The 18,150-nt window shown below is 41.5% G+C and overlaps 1 long non-coding RNA gene across 1 annotated transcript; it reads left to right on the top strand.

Moving 5' to 3' along the window:
- The first annotated feature begins 472 nt into the window (after nt 1-472).
- On the top strand, nt 473-15,061 carry LOC142818723 (uncharacterized). Its single transcript, XR_016346954.1, has 4 exons — nt 473-6,847; nt 7,293-11,568; nt 12,607-12,667; nt 14,602-15,061. It is a non-coding gene; the product is annotated as an uncharacterized LOC142818723 (long non-coding RNA).
- The last annotated feature ends 3,089 nt before the right edge of the window (nt 15,062-18,150 follow it).

The following is an 18,150-nucleotide window of genomic DNA, read 5'->3' as shown; positions in this document are numbered from 1 at the left end:
ACAATCATGTTCAAAAGCACAGCAGTAAATTACTAGCATTTGCTCTACCTAAAAATGTGGATTTTATTCAGTTGCTTATGTTTTTACTTTACTTCTTGACCTAAACTAACATAGCTGACTCCACCGTTGTGGAGGACAGACTTTTCCAGGCCCCAAGAAGGGGAGGGGCCATGGGTGGAAAGGATGGGTCCGGAGGGTTAGCCTCCCCCAGTCAGGTCTCAGTGCCGAATTTAATGGGCCCACGGCTCTGGCTGCTGCCAAGGGAACTGTGGGAGTCCTAGGCCCTTTTAAAGCTCTAGGCCCTGGGGCAGCTGCCCCTTTTGCCCCTCTCTGTCATCAGCCCTGATTATATAAAGTGCTCTACTTCTAGAAATAAATGAATAAATAATAGTGTGTGTGTGTGTGTGTGTGTGTGTGTGTGTGTGTGTTTGAGCAAAAGAGAGAGAGAGAGAGAGAGAGAGAGAATCGGACATCCATGTAGTAGACATTCTTTTAGAGATTTAGGGGAGCACTTCCTCTTTGTGTGTGTGCGTGTGCATGTGCATGTGCACAAGCACATTGAGTGTTGGTGAAAAGTAGCTCTCTACTGGTCTATCTACTGGCCTACTATAAAAGAGCAGCTGCTGCTGCTGCAGGAACTGGACTCAGACTACCAACTCCTTTCACCAGACCCTCATGACATGGTAAGCCATTGTGGTCATGTCTGACTTATGTGAGGATTTTTAAAACTACTCTTCAGAGCTTTGACTTGATGCAAACTTTTCCCTAAGATCTCCAACTGCAGGTGCAGCTCTACATGACAACTTGGGAGAGGTAGGCTAGACCAGGCACTGGTGCTTTTTTGCCACCATATATTGAAGAGGTAAGCAGCACAATGGAAAAAATGCCAGCTCCATGTCTAAACCATTGTTCCTACCAGTAAAGCAGCACTAGTGGCAATGCAACTGGAAGAGGTACAAGAGAGTTAGACTTCCAGTATGTAAAGGAACAAATGTAAATCCAATTGTTTTCCAAAAGGAAACTGCTTCTGGTTGTTGGCCAATGCAACACAGATTGAAAAAGAACATGAAGTAGAGACACTATGTCTGGAAAGAAAACTGTCTTCAGGCTGTCACAGAAAAACAAGAAATGTCTACCTTTTAATCAAAGGCCTGTAGTTATCTCTGTTCTACTCTTCTGCTCCTTACCCCAAACCAGGATTTTTTAAAATGCTGGTTTGAAAAGTTTTGGTTTAGTTCAATAACTAAGAGGAGTCTAGTTTAGTTTAGTTTTTTTACTACCCCTAGATGCTTCACAGTTCTTTGGTGGAAAGTAGGGACAAGGGAGACTCTTGTGCGACTGAGTGGAAATTATTGGTTAAATAAATTATTTTGCTCTAAACCTCTTTCACTGAAATAAAAACTAGAACACTTTCCCAGCTGTTGTAGTGAATGGGATTTGAAGAAGTCAGTGTGGTGGGGGGACTAGATAGCTCAGGTAATGGAAGCTAACTATGCTAAAGTGTGTGTGACAGGAGGCCATACCACCCTGCACCCCAGGGAACGAACAGTGCAGGTGGCTCCTTCAGGTCTCATGGATGTAGCCAATCAGCACACATCAGGCTCAGATGAAAGCTGCTGCAGGGCGTTGGCAGGTCCAGTCCCGGCTGAAGAGCAAGAAAGTGTGTTCTTTTCTTGCCAAAATAACTTGAGGGATAACTAGAGTTTGGTTCAGTCTACATTTGTGTAAGCTGGAGGAGAAAGAACCTGAGAACTTTAATCCTGAGGTAATGGTGAAGATAATGGGAAGAGTCCCAGTAAAATGGCAGCAAATCTCAAGTGTTGTAAGTTGGAGCAGAGTGGGCAAGGTCCAAGTTCCCTCACCAACTACTCACTAAACAGTTTAATCCACAAGAAGGGGATGTGAAGAGACTGGTGAGGGCAGATAGGCTGTTCAATTGGACTTTATCAAACCCAGAGGTGTTCATTTGGACTTTGACTTGGCTGGAGATTCAATCTGTTGAAGGTAGGCATAAGGTAGGTGCCGGGGTGAGCAAATGACTACAGTACTTCCCGTACTAACCATTGTAGTGTTTTATTGCAAAGTGCCTACAATATAAAAGCCACCACCAGAGCCAATGTGGTGATCTTAGCTGAAAGGCCACTGGGTGAATGGGTTTGGAGACTGAACCACCCTTTGGCCCAATGATCCTGCAGTTACACAGCTGGGGAATATCCATAGTGCAATCTGACATTGCTGCTGCATCAGGTGGACGATGAGGCCTTCCAGGGGTCTCCCTATCATCTTCCAGAGCAGAGGGACTGCATCTGGGGACAATCTCCTTTAAGGGGTTCCAGACCACAAAAGCCCTTCTTTCCCCTGCCACAAGGGCTAGCACAGGCGGAGCAAAATTTCCCACTGAGAGAGAGAAGCCCCAGTTTCCAGAGACTTTCCAGGGTAAGCAACAGCTACTAAGGATAGTGAGGTCCAGTTGAAGCACCTGGTATCCATATTTTTTAGATGACCAGGAAACTGGAGACATCAGCATTCTGCATTAGAACAATCTGAACGGCAGTCCTTATTTGGTCTGCTGACTGACTTCCCAAAGCTCTCTCCTTCCATGGCCATCCTCCCTTCCCTAGTCTCCATATTCCTCTTCATCCTTCCCTTTCTTTGCTCCCCTATCTCTGAATGATGTTGCCTTTTTAAATTTTGTTGTTCATGTTTATTCTCCACCCCTTACCATAGCCCTTCTAACTAGATATGTTGCCTTCATAACTGAAAATACTCTCCCCCCCAAAAATAAAGAACTTAACATTTTGCTTGAATGTGGAATCCCTTTCCCTAATAATTTATGTTTCTGTTTTATTGAGGGCAAGGTCTTTATAGTAGTGATTAAGCTGTTTTATGTTCGTGATATCCTTACAACATTGTGGGCACTGCCCACTGTAAATAATGGGTAACAAGAGTGTTAGTACCCATGTTACATGGATGTGTAATTAAAACCTTTAACTTCCTGTTCTCAATAGTACTTTCCCATGAGAACTGTATTGTTTTACACATGGAAGCAGTGGACTCTAAGCAGAGAGACACCTAGGAAAGATTTTTGTTGATTTATATAGAGAAAGACTCTGCAGCTGTGGTTCTATTCTGACTCCTGATAACAAATAAGTTTTGGAGAAGGAAATAATTAATCTCTGAGATACCATATAATGGCATTTTTTTTTTGTCTAACAGTCTTTACCTTAAGGACAGGGATTTACTGAAAGTGCTGTCACCTCTGTCATCAGAGATTTATCTTTAATTCTAGATCCCCATGAGTCAATATGTTCTGATGCTTGACATTTTCAGTGGCCCTATAATTTTGTTTCCCATTTGGAGGGGGTTTACCTGCAAAAACTTGCATCCTGGGGAGGAAAAGATAGAAATCTCCTAAATATCCTGGGAGGTGTGGTAGGTAATGAAAGTGTGTGTTGTGCAGTAATATTGGTGGTAAGAAAGTGGAATGGGTGGTATGGTGTTAAAAGCAAATGTATAATTAAATGTGGTGTCTCAATGGTAAATGAGGCCATTTTTTCAGCTCACTGGTCTTTAGGGTTCATATCTCAAGGGTTCAATAGTCCCCCAAAGTGTGGGTATCCATATGACTACTTCCTAAAGCATGGTATTGCTTTAAATGTTATATCTGCAAAGCTGCAGACAGAATTTCTGATAAAATAAACCTTATACAGTGTCACTTACTGTCTACATAATGTTTTACTGTTAGCATTGGTGGTCATAACAACCAGCTTGAAAGGCATTTTGTATTTTTAGTGAGCAAGTACATGCTTTCATTCTGCATTTAAAATACCATGAGCAGTGTTCATGGAGGTTCAGTAACTTGAGCGGTTTGGCTTGTTCCATGAGGGTTAAAACTTGCCTTTTTTTGGTAATCGGAATAAAAATGAGAGACAGTAAAACTCCTTGTTCTGATAGTGAGAGAGAGGTAAAGTAGCTAGATTTGCAAGTAAACTCTTATTTTTGCAAATACCAGCACTTGCATGTTATCTAATGCAGTGGAAATCAATCTGGATAGGCTTATGGGGGCAAGTTGTATGTAATAAACTACTGATGAACACCAACAATATCTAAGGACAAAATCTGCGAGGCACTGAGGCCCAGACAGACCTGAAAGGATCAAGCCTGTTTCTCTTTAACAGGTCTGAATTTCACCTTGTTCAAACTGGTTGGTTTGCATCCACAGAAACTCTACACACAAATCCAGGGTAGTTCTGAGCAATGGGGAGGGGTGGAGAAGAGGGCTTGGCTCCAGGTACTTTGGATGGGGTGGGATCTCAGGCAGAAGGGGCAGTCAGCCCTCAGGGCTGCTGGACTGTGCCATGCAGGGCTCCAGTGGTAATTTTAAGGGGCTTGGAGCTCTGGCTGCTGCTTTTGCTGTGGTAGTGGTGGTACCCTGGGCCCTTTTAAATCACCAGTGGGCCCTGGATCACTGTTTCCTCCCACTCCTTGGTGGCTCTGTGGGTAGTAAATGTGGCTCTTTCTGTGGGTATGGGCTCCCTTTGGTACCATTTAGGGAATACTTACATCTGTCCCCCAGGGAAGCAAGATACCAGGATAAGATGACTATTTCATCTCCTCTTATGGGCAAATACATCTTTTTCTTCTTCTATCAGATTACTTTCAGCAAGAATCTATTATTTTTATTCTACTATTAAGGATATTGGGAGTGTCAAGGAAGTACAAAAGGGAGTAGCAAAGTATTTAAGATTTCAATAATGTGATGTAGTATTTAGATTTGCAGAAGTGTCTCTTCACTTCAAAGACCCAAAGGAAAAAAATGTAAATCATGTCTAAAGTATGATATATGGATTAGTATTAAAAATCATAGCAGATATGAAAAGACCTATTACTAGGCTATTTAGTCAATTCATCTGCCAACCCAGGATTATCTCCCTACAATATATTTTCTACTGCTTAGTCTGTGTGGTGAATTGGAACAGTGGGAGATGGCTTGCTTGTGTCTTGGGAGCTATATGCTTTGGTTAAGGGCAGGAAGAATAATATTTGATATTGAGGTCACACACCATATCATCTTCATTGCACATGTAACTTACACAATAATCAGCATTTCAAAACTAAACGTTTTCTGAATTACTTTAGATGCTACATTTATAATCACCAATCCTAAACATATTTGTTAGAGCACTGTATTTTCTACATTTCTCTATATATTCCTTGAAAAATAAGCTCATCAAATTTTAAATATGGAAGGATAAAAATAGAAATATACAAATTTATTCTTCATAATATTTGTTAGGAGATTATAGGTGACTGAGTCATCCTCCAGTCTTTGTATATGTTGCTGTTTCAAAGGAGTGTGTGCATTTAAATTGACTGCTTTTTGCTGAACAGTATATCTAGTGTAATGTGATATCTTTTGTATCAGGTTATTTATCTTGTCTGCTTCCTCTTAATGTACAGTGTGGATATAGACACACTCTGCATATATTATGATTGAACTGAAATGTCCATGAAGACTGGATAGATAAATGCTTTTCTTGTTCTACTCAGGAAGGTACACACAACACTGTGTGCCTGCCAGTCAGCACAGCTCTGCCTTTTGCCACATTTTGTTGAGAGTCAAGGCTTTTATTCTCCAAATATTCTTGTTTCACCTTTTTTAAAATTCTTTAAATATATTCATAATTTGCTATTTTAAACCATTTATTTTCACTTTTAAAATCTGATTGCACTATAAATTAGCTTGACTTTCTATAGTTATAGTAAAAAATCTCCATTTAAAATAGTATAGTACTTAAGAATCTACAATATCTTGGCACTCAGTTTTATAACTAAATTATTTAAAACCCATTGAGCAGCAATATAAATACATGGCTCCATGTGATAGTTTTGTAAAGAGACAAACATTTAGTTTCACAGATATTGTGATCTTTACTACTGTCATCAAAAGAGGAGTGAAAAAAGTAGGTGTGGGGGGATGAGGGGAATCAGTACTGAGTGAACACCGTTGACTCTCTATCTCAAACTGCTTTCCCTTAATGTTTGATTGGGGAGGGGGAAAGGGGAGATTCATTTCCCCGATGGTTTTCCATGCTGTATTCACTTTCCCTGCATTTCCAGCAGGAAAGTTCATAGAAAAAGCTCGTTTTAATAAATATTCACAAAATGAATTTTAAACTCAAATGCAAATATTTGCACTAGACAGCAGACTCTACATGTAATGCTCATCTGATTAAAATAAAGAAACAATTCCAGGTGTTTGATCCACACTAACCAACATAGCTCAAATGCTGGATATTGAATATTTTCCACAAACTTCTCAAAGTAGTTATTGATCAAGGATTATTATAATTCCAAGTGGACAACTCACAAACAAAAAATGAGGTTAAATTACTTAGTACATTCTGAATCCATATTTGCTCAGTTGTATTAATGTCTCCATGATTTTAGTAATCAAATTTCAGATCTGGCTCAGAATATGTAGGGACTGTTCTGAAATCTGATCAGATATAATGATATACAGGTCTCTTAATATCTTCCAGAAGGCTGTGAAATCTAGACCTGGTGTAAGCATTCCTTTCTTCAAATGTCCCCTGGTGTGTAGGGCTGGGACTGCCAAATATCTACATAGTCCTCATATTCTTACTGTGACATCTCTTGTTAAGTAGTTAAGTTTGGGGGAGAATTAAAAAAAAAATTCACTAAGCCTTGCAAAAATCCTCAGGCTGGCCTGAAGAGAAGTCAATTATGATAAGATGATGGTGCTATATGAAAAAACCCTGTTTCTCTACTCCACCTAAAAACACCAACCTCAACTGAGGGAGCAGTGAAGATCTGTGTATTCATGGTAAATGTATGCTAGTTTTTTTTTACTTAGAGCATAAACCCTGTCTCTCAGGCATTGTTTATGTAACATCCTGCCAGGAGGTGGTGAGGTCCAAATATCAGGAAAACTCTTTATTGAACACTCACCAGCTTAGATTATTTTTCAAATATAGGAAGGTGTGGGGTGCTAACAATTTAAACCCTTATTCTTTTGGGTCTATTAGCTTTAGTTTTCTTTTACAAAAAGAAAACAGGTGGTGAGTTTGTATTATGGTGAATAAGAGCTTTGACCATGGGCCCATTGTGATAGGGACTGTGCAAACACAGAACAAAGACAGTTCCTGCCAAAGAATGATTATAATGTACATGCAGGCTAAGAGAGGGACAAAGACCTACAAAAGAGTACAAAGAAACAAAAAGACTGTGGTCTCAGCACCCCAACAGTCTCTCTCTCTCTCTCTTGGTAGGCATCATGGTGAAGGAGAACATTAAGGAGGGATTTGATGGAGAATGAAATGGCAATGCACGTGTTTGCAGAGAATACCCTGCAAGGATGACACACACCAGAGAGGAAAGCAGGAAGGTACATGTTTGAAAATTTAACAAGTGGGTGATGGAGGCTGGCATCGTGGGCCAATCAGAAATGTGAGTTGCCATTTTGTGGAGCATCGGGTGGAGATAGGTCATGAAGGACCTTGTAAGTGGCTTGAAGGACAAATAGTTGATGTTTCATATATTCTGATACAAACCTAATGATTCTGAGGTGATGTAGAGGGATCTGCAGAAAGAGCACCTTCAGTGAAGGGACTTCAGTTTCAAAATTTTCTCCTGATTTGATGAAGCCCAGGTTTGTTGTGCTGCAAGGCAGGTAAACTTAGTCAAACTACTTGGGACAAGTGGCTTGTATAAGGCTATCTAATGATGAGTCACCTTGATGTGTTTGGATCCTGAATTCTGAGCTCATCTGAAAAATGGAAAATGCAGCAGTCACTTCATTCTACTTAGCAAGGGTCCTATCAGTCACTGAAAAAAGGAATGGTCTCATATATTATTCTCTTCACAGATCATTTGGTATTTTCTCATCCAAAATCTGCTGCTGCTGTTGTTTTTAATTAATCCAGAGTTAAACTGTTATTATTAACTACAAGACAAATCTACAGGGAATAATAAAGATAAATTCCATGGCCAAAAATCAATTGTGTGGCACTTTCTACTTTAGAGAACTTTCCCCATCAGAAAGTTTAAAGTTTTTATAACTAGTGACTGTCCAGGGCCAAAATGAGCAAATGGTCTACAACTTCAGCATGCTGCCTACTTGGTATTAAGACATTCTTATGTTTATGAGCGACATGATTTTATCCCCCGTTCCTTCTTGGCTCTAGAAAGTGATTTTCCCATCCCATAAGGAGGATCCAGCAATCTCAGTGCCCTTTTATGTAGAATTTCATCATTGCAATTGTAGGGTGAAGGTCATTGTGATGGGGGCAGCCCTGCCCCACATTATAAGTGAGCCTATGGGCAGGGCCCAGCTGGCTGAGAGGATCCAGCTGGTGGAGATTGCCCCTCCCCCACGGCCTTGCAAGGCATGCTCACTGGTGAGCCACACCATAAAAGGTCCTGAGCCAGCTCACTTGTGGCTGATAGCAGAAGGGGAAGGACTGACAAGGCCAGCTCCTAACCTGGAAGGGTCCCTGCCGTTGGGACCGACGCGACCGCCCTGGCTGCTGCGCCAGCCTTGGGCCTGGAGCCTGCGGAAAGGTACAACCGCGGGGGAAAGGCGGGGGGGTAGGAAGCAGCCCAAGGCAGGGAGTAACAGTACCCCGAGTGCTCAGCAGGTTACGGGGAGGAACCCCTTGCTGAGCAGGCAGTGGACCAAGCTACTGCCAATAGGGCCCTGGGCTGGGACCCAGTGGAGCGGGAGGGCCCGGGTCCCCCATCCTCTCCCTCTGCATCACCCCAGAATCCAGGAGAGCCGACAGGCCTGAGGACTAGGTCACAAGGCCGTATTTACCCTGCGGGAGGGGAACTCCAAAGACTGCGCCAAGAGGCTGTATCTTACCCCGAAAGGAGAGGACTTTAAAGACTGAGCCGTTGGGCCAGTATGGGAGAGATTCTGACCGAGGGGAGGCATCCCTTGACAGTCATCTATACAGAATTCCTCATCTTCCCTGGATATTTCAGTAGACTTACCAGGAAGTAGATGGAAGAATTAGTAGAATTACCTGTGATAGAATCTTAAGAAATAAATGTGTAAAATTGGAGAGTTGTCTACATGACTTGTTTCTTAATTACACAGCGATCTTTGGGTATCATTTATTAGCAATGTAGCTGGATCATATTAAGATCAGTGGGGTTGAGGTAAAATGTTTCATATGTCATTATCAATTACCTGAGCCATACACTGTGCTTTTCCATAAAATGAAATATCTCTAACCAATTAATTCTTATCAGAATGATAAAAAATTAGGGATAATTAAAAAAAATTACTTGAGTTATCAGTCCCCATCAGAGAAAAAAAATAAAAAACTCAACAATTATGTGATCACTTCAGTGTAAAGACTAATCCTGAATATCATTTATGAAAGGAGAAAATGTTGATCATCAGTGGGTATATATTTAGTAGTGCTGACAGTGTTCATGAAGCTAGAGTAATGATAAATTATACAGGATAACATTGGTTTGGAGCATTCACATATCGGATGTGACATTTATTAAGGTTTCATTGAGAGAGGCCTTAAGTTTATTTTGATTCAGTCAAATTTACATAATTCCACTGTTCCATCAAATGACATAAGGAAATTAATAAAGCATCAATGTGGTATTGCCTTGAAAAAATAATTTTAAAAATCAGTCTCTCCTTTATAGAATAGTGGTGATAAAATTACATGTATTTAGTGCCTCTGATACTGCAGGATCCCAAAACATTTTACAAAGCAGATTATAAAGAACTGGCAGATCCCGGAGGCTGAGATTTGTCTGTTAAATTTTGTGTGTACCGCTACTGAAGGAAATCAGAACTGATGAACTGTGTATCATATTCTGTATTCAGTGGGGCTGACAGCCTTGCCAGGCTCCTGAGCCAGGTGGGGGATGGGGTGGTTTTACACTCCCACTGGGGGCAGGGTCTTGCGCAGAAGGGCTGCCCAGGAGTGTGGCACACTGTGCTCCCTGCTGGTAGCCTTCACAGATGCCCAGAGTGTGCCCCGCAGTGCTCCATCTGCGATTTAAAGGGCCCGGGGCTCCGGACACCACTACTTTTTTGGCAGCTAGTGCCCCAGTCCTTTTGAATTGTCAGGTCCTGGGGCAATTACCCCTTTTATCTCCACCACCATCAGCAGGCCTGGTCATATCTCACTAACAACATTTCTCCTTTAACAGAAGTGGTTGTCCCACTTGTGTTTTTCTGGAGTAGAATCTGGGTTCTATCCTTGTGGTTGCTGTGGAGTTCCTAATGGCCATGTACACTGTAGAGCCAATTGTGGAATTCCTTGATTTGTTGGTTCTCTTCTACAATCTTCTCACCTTGACTCTTGATCACCTTTTCAATCCTTCTTCAGTTATATTTCAGAACAAGACCTTAACAGTAGCATTGATAAATGAAAATACTTTCCCTTGGCCACACTTTTCTCTCCATGTCCTCATCACTGTGTTTTCCCCAGGCTGAAAGCTAGAGCTGTTTGGGGAATAATTTTATTTCCCAGTAAAATGTTTAGACTCTTTGGCAAAAAATAATTCAGAAATGGTTCTGTGGTACCTCATGCCCACATTCCCTTCTGTGGACTCGGTTGCTTGACAGGACCATATCTCCCATGAGGGAGACATTGGGTTCCCTTCATGAACAGCTACAATATATCATAAGTGTCTTCTGTCATAGTGTGTTCATTCCCTTCTGTGGACTCGGTTGCTTGACAGGACCATATCTCCCATGAGGGAGACATTGGGTTCCCTTCTTGAACAGCTACAATATATCATAAGTGTCTTCTGTCATAGTGTGTTCATAGAATACTAGGACTGGAAGGGACCTCATAGCGTAGTCTGACTGGCAAATTGATCCCATACAGGAGACTGGGGGCAGCAAGCACTATAATGGCATTTGACAATCAGGATGGACCTGTAAGTAAAAATATTTTTGCAGATTTGTAAAGAAATATTTCCCATAATCAAAACCTCATTTTCCCAAAGAAGAATTTTGATGGAAAAACTTTAGTCAGCCTAATTGGAAGTCCCTTGGAAGAAAGGATGTTGGCTTATATGTTTTATTTGTATTGATGTGGCATTATCATATTAACTTAACCTAACTTTGATCAACCTATAAAATGGCTATAATTTTCTTTAGACAGCTAAACAAAGCCTCTACTTTCTTAGAAATGGATCCAATCTGACATTCACTCTTTTCAATGGAAAATGAAAGCAGGACTAAGCATAATGTCTAATCTGCTTTGCTATCTTCAGGGATTGTACAAGTGTTTTCCTACAATCATAGTAAAGTAATATTAGCTTATTAATTAGGTCTGGCCTTATAATCCAGAAATAGCTGCTGTTTTCTGAGATGGGTTGGAAACACCCTATGCCATTTTTACATCGTCTCTGTTTTTCAGAGGAAGGTGGTGATTAAGGGCCTGTTCAGCTGCTATTGAAATCAGTGGATGTCTCTCTATTCATTTCAATTGGTAATGAACCAATCAAACCATTGACTGTGCCAACAGCAACAGAATATTCTGGATTGAATTTATCCAAAGTGAAGTAAGTACCAAAAAGGAAAAATTCCTATCTATTTAGAGATCAGTAATGGGGATCAGATTCAGATCTTGGTGACAATTGGGTAAGATTGTGGTATACCTCCACTGAATTTAATGGAGTTACACCAGGTTTACACTAGTCAGACGAGAATCTAGCTCTGGCCACAGGAAAGTAAAATGAGTAATTTTTAAACAATGACTTACTATCAGGGGTAGTATCAGAGGGGTAGCCGTGTTAGTCTGAATCTGCAAAAGCGGCAAGGAGTCCTGTGGCACCTTATAGACTAACTGAAGTGTTGGAGCATAAGCTTTCATGGGTAAAGACCCACTTTGTCAGATGCATGTACATGCATGCACTTGGGACATGCATGCATCTGACAAAGTGGGTCTTTGCTCGCGAAAGCTTATGCTCCAACACTTTGGTTAGTCTATAAGATGCCACAGGACTCCTTGCTGCTTTAACAGGGATAGGGAAACCTAAGACTTGGGGCCAGATGCAGCCTCTGTCTTGCATTCCAGCACCTCTGCAGCCCTGACCTCAAGGCTGGAACACACAAAATCTAGGCGCTGGTGTGTGAGGGGAATGTAAGAAGTGTCTTTCTCCTTCTCAGTTGGGGTGAGGGTTGGGGTTTTCTTTGTTTTTGTGTTTTTGTTTCTCACTTGTGTGTAGGCCCTAATCCAAAAAGATTCCCCAACCTTGGGCTAGAATAATATAGCTGACACTTTGTGCTGCATGCTGTGGCAGTGAGAATGGAAATGGTGCTTCGGGACCCTCTCTAGCACATTATGTGGCTTTTGTTATGCATTGTGTGACATCTGCCTCAGAGGGCTGACAATGGGACATTGCTTTCTGCTCCCAGCTAGTGGATTTTTCATATTGCTCAATGAAATCCAAATAATCACTTTTAAAGGAGAAATGTGCCCAGTTATTTCATATTTCATGTGTCAGGTATGTTGCTGAAATGCATAGTCCAGGCATTTAGTTATTTTTCTTTTGAGAAATAAAACAGCACTGTAATTGCTGTGTTTTGCAATTCATCAGAGTTGCTTTCTGCAGCCATCTTTGAATGCCATTGGAAGCGCAGAAGAACAGTGGGCAAGAGGTAACAAGTTCCAATTAAATAGTTGTCTCCAGTTTACATTTGTGCACTGCAGGTAATTTATATAAAATACTGGCAGCTCTTGTGATGCTTTAGCTTGATGGGGAGGAAAAGGAGGTCAGTGTTCACCTGAAATATGCCTGTTATTAGCAGCACTTCTTAGCATCTCTGCAAGGCATAATTTAAAAACAATTTTTCTGAATTGCACCATCTGGAGGAAGAAAAATCAATAATGTATTTACATGAGGTTCAGTAGCTTCTGCTACTTTGATAGCTTCGGTCTATGTGGCATATATTGCTTAGCCGTTTACAGATTATGAATCCAGATAGCATGCGGTCTGGCATAGACACAGAAATCACAATCTTTATTTCAAGACAGATGCACAGGCAAGTGGATAATGCCATCAGCATGGGAGGAAAGGTAAATTTTCATCCCGTGGCTTCTTTATTATGACTAAAATATCTTGTACTAGAGGCAAGTCTTTTGACCAAGGGTGAAAAAGTGCTTTACTTAATGACTTAAGCCTCACAATAGCCACATGAAGTAGATGTTTCTTAGAATTTACCATGACCAAAAATGCTAGTGTCAAACACTTTTGTAACTGAGAGAAATACAGGACATACCTATATTGTAATGGATGGCCCTTTGTAACTGAGAGAAATACAGGACATACCTATATTGTAATGGATGGCACCTTATCACTATAAAAGTATGGTTCTGAGCACCCCAAACTAGTCTAGATTTGGATCCAAACATCACACCACAGTACACCTCTTGTTTTAAGGAGTCTGTCCTTTGCACAGAGGTTGTAGATGCCTTGAAGACTAAGTCACTGCTCCCTCTCAGTTATCTATGAGCTAGAGACAGTAATTCTACCCCAGTACTCAGAATCACAAATTAAACCTTTTGTACTTAAACTAAATGGTAAAAATATCAGTGGGCATATAACTCTTTATTGATAGGCAACATTGAGTTGCCATAGTGAGTATATTAATAATTGTGCCAGATTAAAAGAGCAATATAATCACAGTCATGCATCAGTGTTAATGGTAAGGAAACATGTAAACCTAAATCTTGGCTGTAGCAAAGATAATGTGCAAAACTCAGCTTCTGAATACAGCTTTGCTCTTGTATGGGTATTGGAAGGTTCCCCACTTCCTCTCCCCTCCCCAATTGCCTGTTATTCCAATGTCAAACAGCTAAAGCTCCCAGAAAAGAGCAAGAGTTACAATAAAGTGTCTTTACCTTTATCCCGTGTGACTGGGCAGGGGGAGGGGAGAGAGGAGGGAATGGAAGAGAATTTGACAGGTCTATAATAGAGAAAATTTTGGCTATAACAAGCAATCACAGCTTTGTGTTAAAAGGTTATCTGTGTCTCACATTGTACTGCTACATGAGTTAAGGGAGGAGGGAAAGCAATCGGTTTAGACGTTAAGTTTATGTGTTTAACTGGCTCTGACAGTCCTGGAGAAGATTAAATCACTTAGTGACACTTTTATGAAAGGCCTCCAGATGGCAGAAGTAATGCATTGTACCCTTTACCTACGTGTGTCCGCTGTAGCCATTTTCTCCCTCATTAGCAAGATATATTTCCCTTTCCCTTCCATAAGACCTGTAATAAGTTTTGAAACCAAAGCAAATCACAACCGTTCTTACTCCCGAAAAGCTTACATTGTATACAGTTCAAATCTGTTAGAGGGACCACTGACTCTCTCCACAATAAGTTTGCAATAATGAATGTCAGATTTTTAGTTCCCCCTTCTACTCCCAAAAAAGGCAGATGCTCAAATATGCTGTAAGGATTTGTGTTACAGGACCCTTTTTAGCTGTGAATTTATTTGGAAACCAGTTTACTGGGTAAAATTTTTACATTTTGGGCTATAACAATTTTTTTCTCCTTCTGTTAAACATGGGGTCCATTTTCTTGTCATGACAGGAATTGCTATTGTACAGCTTCTCTGAGAAGGGACATAGATCTCATCAGACACTGATTACACAGAACTCATTGGCACCTGCTTAGCTCATTTTTATACTGAGCTGAAGCTGCAACTGTTCAGCTCTGACTGCAGCTGGTTTCACTTTGGGAAAGCCTGTGAAATCGAGGGTTGCATTCCCCTCACAGCTAAGAAGGCAAGTGAAAGGTAAAATGGAAAGTCCCACCTGCTACTTAGATTGTCAAATAATCTTTCATAGGCAAACACATTAATCCGTTGTTGTTCAATAGATATTACTGAAAGAAGAATCTGGCTGAGAAAGGTTTTACCTAAACAGGTATCTGCTATAAATCATGTAAACCTGGTAAAACATATAAATACTAGAAGATTTATCTGGTGTTACTCAAGTCCTTCAGGGCAGGGGGTTGTAGGTATGGGAATGCAGGAGTCAGGGCAGAGGGTTGGGAGGCTCAGTGCAGGGGGGGTGCAGGAGTCAGGAATAGAACTGTAAGCTGTGGGGGGGAGGAGTTGGGGTACAGGAGTCAGGGGAGGGCAACTCAGGACAGGGGGCTCAGGGCAGGGAGCTGGGAGGTCGGAGGGGGACGAACTGGAGCTGCCCATTGTAGTGAGGGTGGCACTGCTCCAATGGCAGCTCCTTCTGGAGGGGGGTGGGGTGGGCTGCACTATCCTAGTGACTCCTCCCAGGGAGGGGGTGGTCCAGGTCTGCACTGTCTAGGCTCCTCCAGCCAGTGGCCCCTTGCAGGGTGGGGCTGCCTCTTGCAGGCAGGGCTGCCTGACCCCCTCCCCCCCACCTGGTGACCCCTTTTTGTGGGGCTATGTCCCGGGGCAAGGCTGCCCAGTGGCTCTTCATGAGGATGCGGGGGTGGGGGGTAGGGCTCCTTCCCATCCAGCACTGTGGCCAAGGGTTTGGGGCCAGAGGGGCCATTTACCTGGGCCAGTGGCTGGCAATATGGAGAGCCTCAGCCCGAGCTGACATTCTCTTCCTGGTGCAGCTGCCCCCTTGTGGTTACTCTGCAGTATATCCGTACCTTGCACTGACTACCCCCAGTGGTGATTGTGGAGCATAACTGTCCCTTCTATCAGACTTCTCCCTTTCTGTGTTCTGGAAAACAATCAGATTCTAGACACATCCTACTTACCTGGCACAATCAAACCCTGGCTTTGCTTTAAGTTAGGCTAAGAGGAAGCTGCATAACCAATATGGTGGTCCTAGCTCTTATAATTTAGGAGGAGTTCTTGAACAGATTCACAGATGGATGGACAGACTCACTGGTATCACGCAGGCCTCATTAAATAGTTGTCACAAACGGTGTAACCAAAAAATGCTATTTCAATTCTTTCTCCAGTGCTTGAAGACACCTGACATGCACATTTCATATATGTTCATGAATCTTAAGTTATGCTCCCTTATAGTACTAAAACTGTTGATATCCTGAAGAATCAGTGTTTTATGTTGTTTATTTGAATTAACAGTGGGCCTAGAAGTCCCCATCACAGACCAAGTCCTCATTTTGTTGAGTGCTGTACAAAGACAGACAGCAAAGACAAGATAGTTCCCTTACCCCAAAAGCTTGCAAAATCAGCAAAATGCATGTTGTTTGCCCCGTGCTTTTGGAAAAAGGGTCCTGGGTTCTTTAATGACCAAAAGTAGTAGGGTTTATTTGCATCTCTTCCAGAAGATGACTAATCCAGCAACATAATGCCACAAAACACTGTACATTAGCACAAGCCCAGAATCACCCACACTACGTCCTCCAGCACTTACAAGACTCCCTCCCCCGCAAATTAGTCCTTTAACCAGTCATTAAAAGGGCAACATTTTTGTTATTACTTGAATATTTGTAGTAGCTTGAGGTTCCACTTAGGATCAGAGTCCCATTGTGCTAGGTAATACACAAGTATATAATATAACATGGACCCCCACAGCTGAGTTGCTACCCTTTGCATTCTATCTCACTTCCTTTTCTCTTTAGTCTTGGGTCTATCACTTTTCCCTTGGCATGAAGTAAAGCTAGGGTGTGAATCATGCTGTAAGCAAAACACAGTTGTTTTGGATAGGCCCAAATCAGGGAGAGGGTCCAGCCAAGTTTAAGAGATTTTTAAGGAGATGTTTTGGATTTGGATATAATTAAATATGAATTATTCTCAGTACACTCCCTTGCCAGAATCATTCTTTCACCTTCAATTCTTAATCTAAGTTAAATCCATAATAGTCTCTTCTTTCATTAATACCTTTTCACATGAGCATTTCAAGAACTTAACATTTGGGGTGACAGATGGGATGGCATAGAATTTGCCTCTGGGAAAGGGGCCATATTGCACAAACTCTACCCTTGTCTGCTGCAGAAATGATTAACTTTTAAAGATGATACCATTTGGTGTGTTTTATTAGTTGTTTACCCTATGAACGAATATCTTAACAGTCTTATCTTCCATGTAGCAACTCTGATCCTGAAGGAACCTAAAGCACCTAACAAGTAATAAATAATATACAGGCATGGCATCATACCCCTAAAATGCAGCTACTTCTGTGGCTAAACACAACCCATTCAACAGCAGCAACACTACTAAATAACATGAAGAACTTTTTTGTATCCAATTGAAATGTCACAGAGTAGCCTGCTATTGAGACTGTGGGAGATTTGACATTGATTTCAGTGGGGGAAGGGTTGGGCTCTTGTATAGCAAATGTTTATAACTGGCAGGAGGGAGCACAGACTGGTGAGTAAATAAGTCCTGAGCTCTAAGCCCTGCTCTACCAATCGCTTGCTGTGTGGCCTTGGGAAAATCACTTAATCTCTCTGTTTCCCCCAGCGATAAAAACAGGGATCATTATTTATCTGATTCCAAAGGATGGTAGGAGGATTAATTATATCATATGTGTACAGTGTCCTGAACATGTAAAGTGCTACATAAGTGGCATTTTGCAGTGCCACAGGCAAATGTTGCCAGAGAACTATCTTTGCCTATCATATTGATAGGAAGAAGAAGAAGAAACAGTAGTCACTTAGTCAAATGAGACCGAGAGCAGCATCTGTTTCTGGGAGATATGAGTAGCACTGCTGATTTGACAGCAATGGAGTGCACTTGTGCATTATTTTTACTTGAGAAATCAGGAGACTGAACAGCGTGGTTTTCTGATTTTATTGATAGATAGCTTCCTGACAGCATGTTGTCTAGCGCCTTTGTCAGCCAGAGCAGGCTGGAGGATTTGTAGAAGATGATTTGAAATGCCTTTCTAGATGTCACCGAAATATCACTTTTGTTCTGTTGTGTGGGATTTTGGTTTTAGTGGAACTGTAGATAAACCAAAGGTGAACAAAAGAAGGATTTGAAAAGGCCCAAATCCAGCTTTACTTTTTGCTGGCTCCCAACATGTTTTTTTAAACAGATAACCTGCAAAAATCAGCTATGAATATGAAATATACAACTATAATTGTGCTTTTAAAGAGTGAGTTTCTAAGCTGCTAACTCAATAGCAAATATCCATCTGAGAAGAAAACCAGACTGAACAAAAGTTGAATGTAGCT

This window comes from Pelodiscus sinensis, chromosome 16 (genome assembly GCF_052426305.1).
Source record: "Pelodiscus sinensis isolate ZL-2025 chromosome 16, ASM5242630v1, whole genome shotgun sequence".
Taxonomy (NCBI): domain Eukaryota; kingdom Metazoa; phylum Chordata; order Testudines; family Trionychidae; genus Pelodiscus; species Pelodiscus sinensis.
This window is presented reverse-complemented; position numbering and strand designations above follow the sequence as displayed.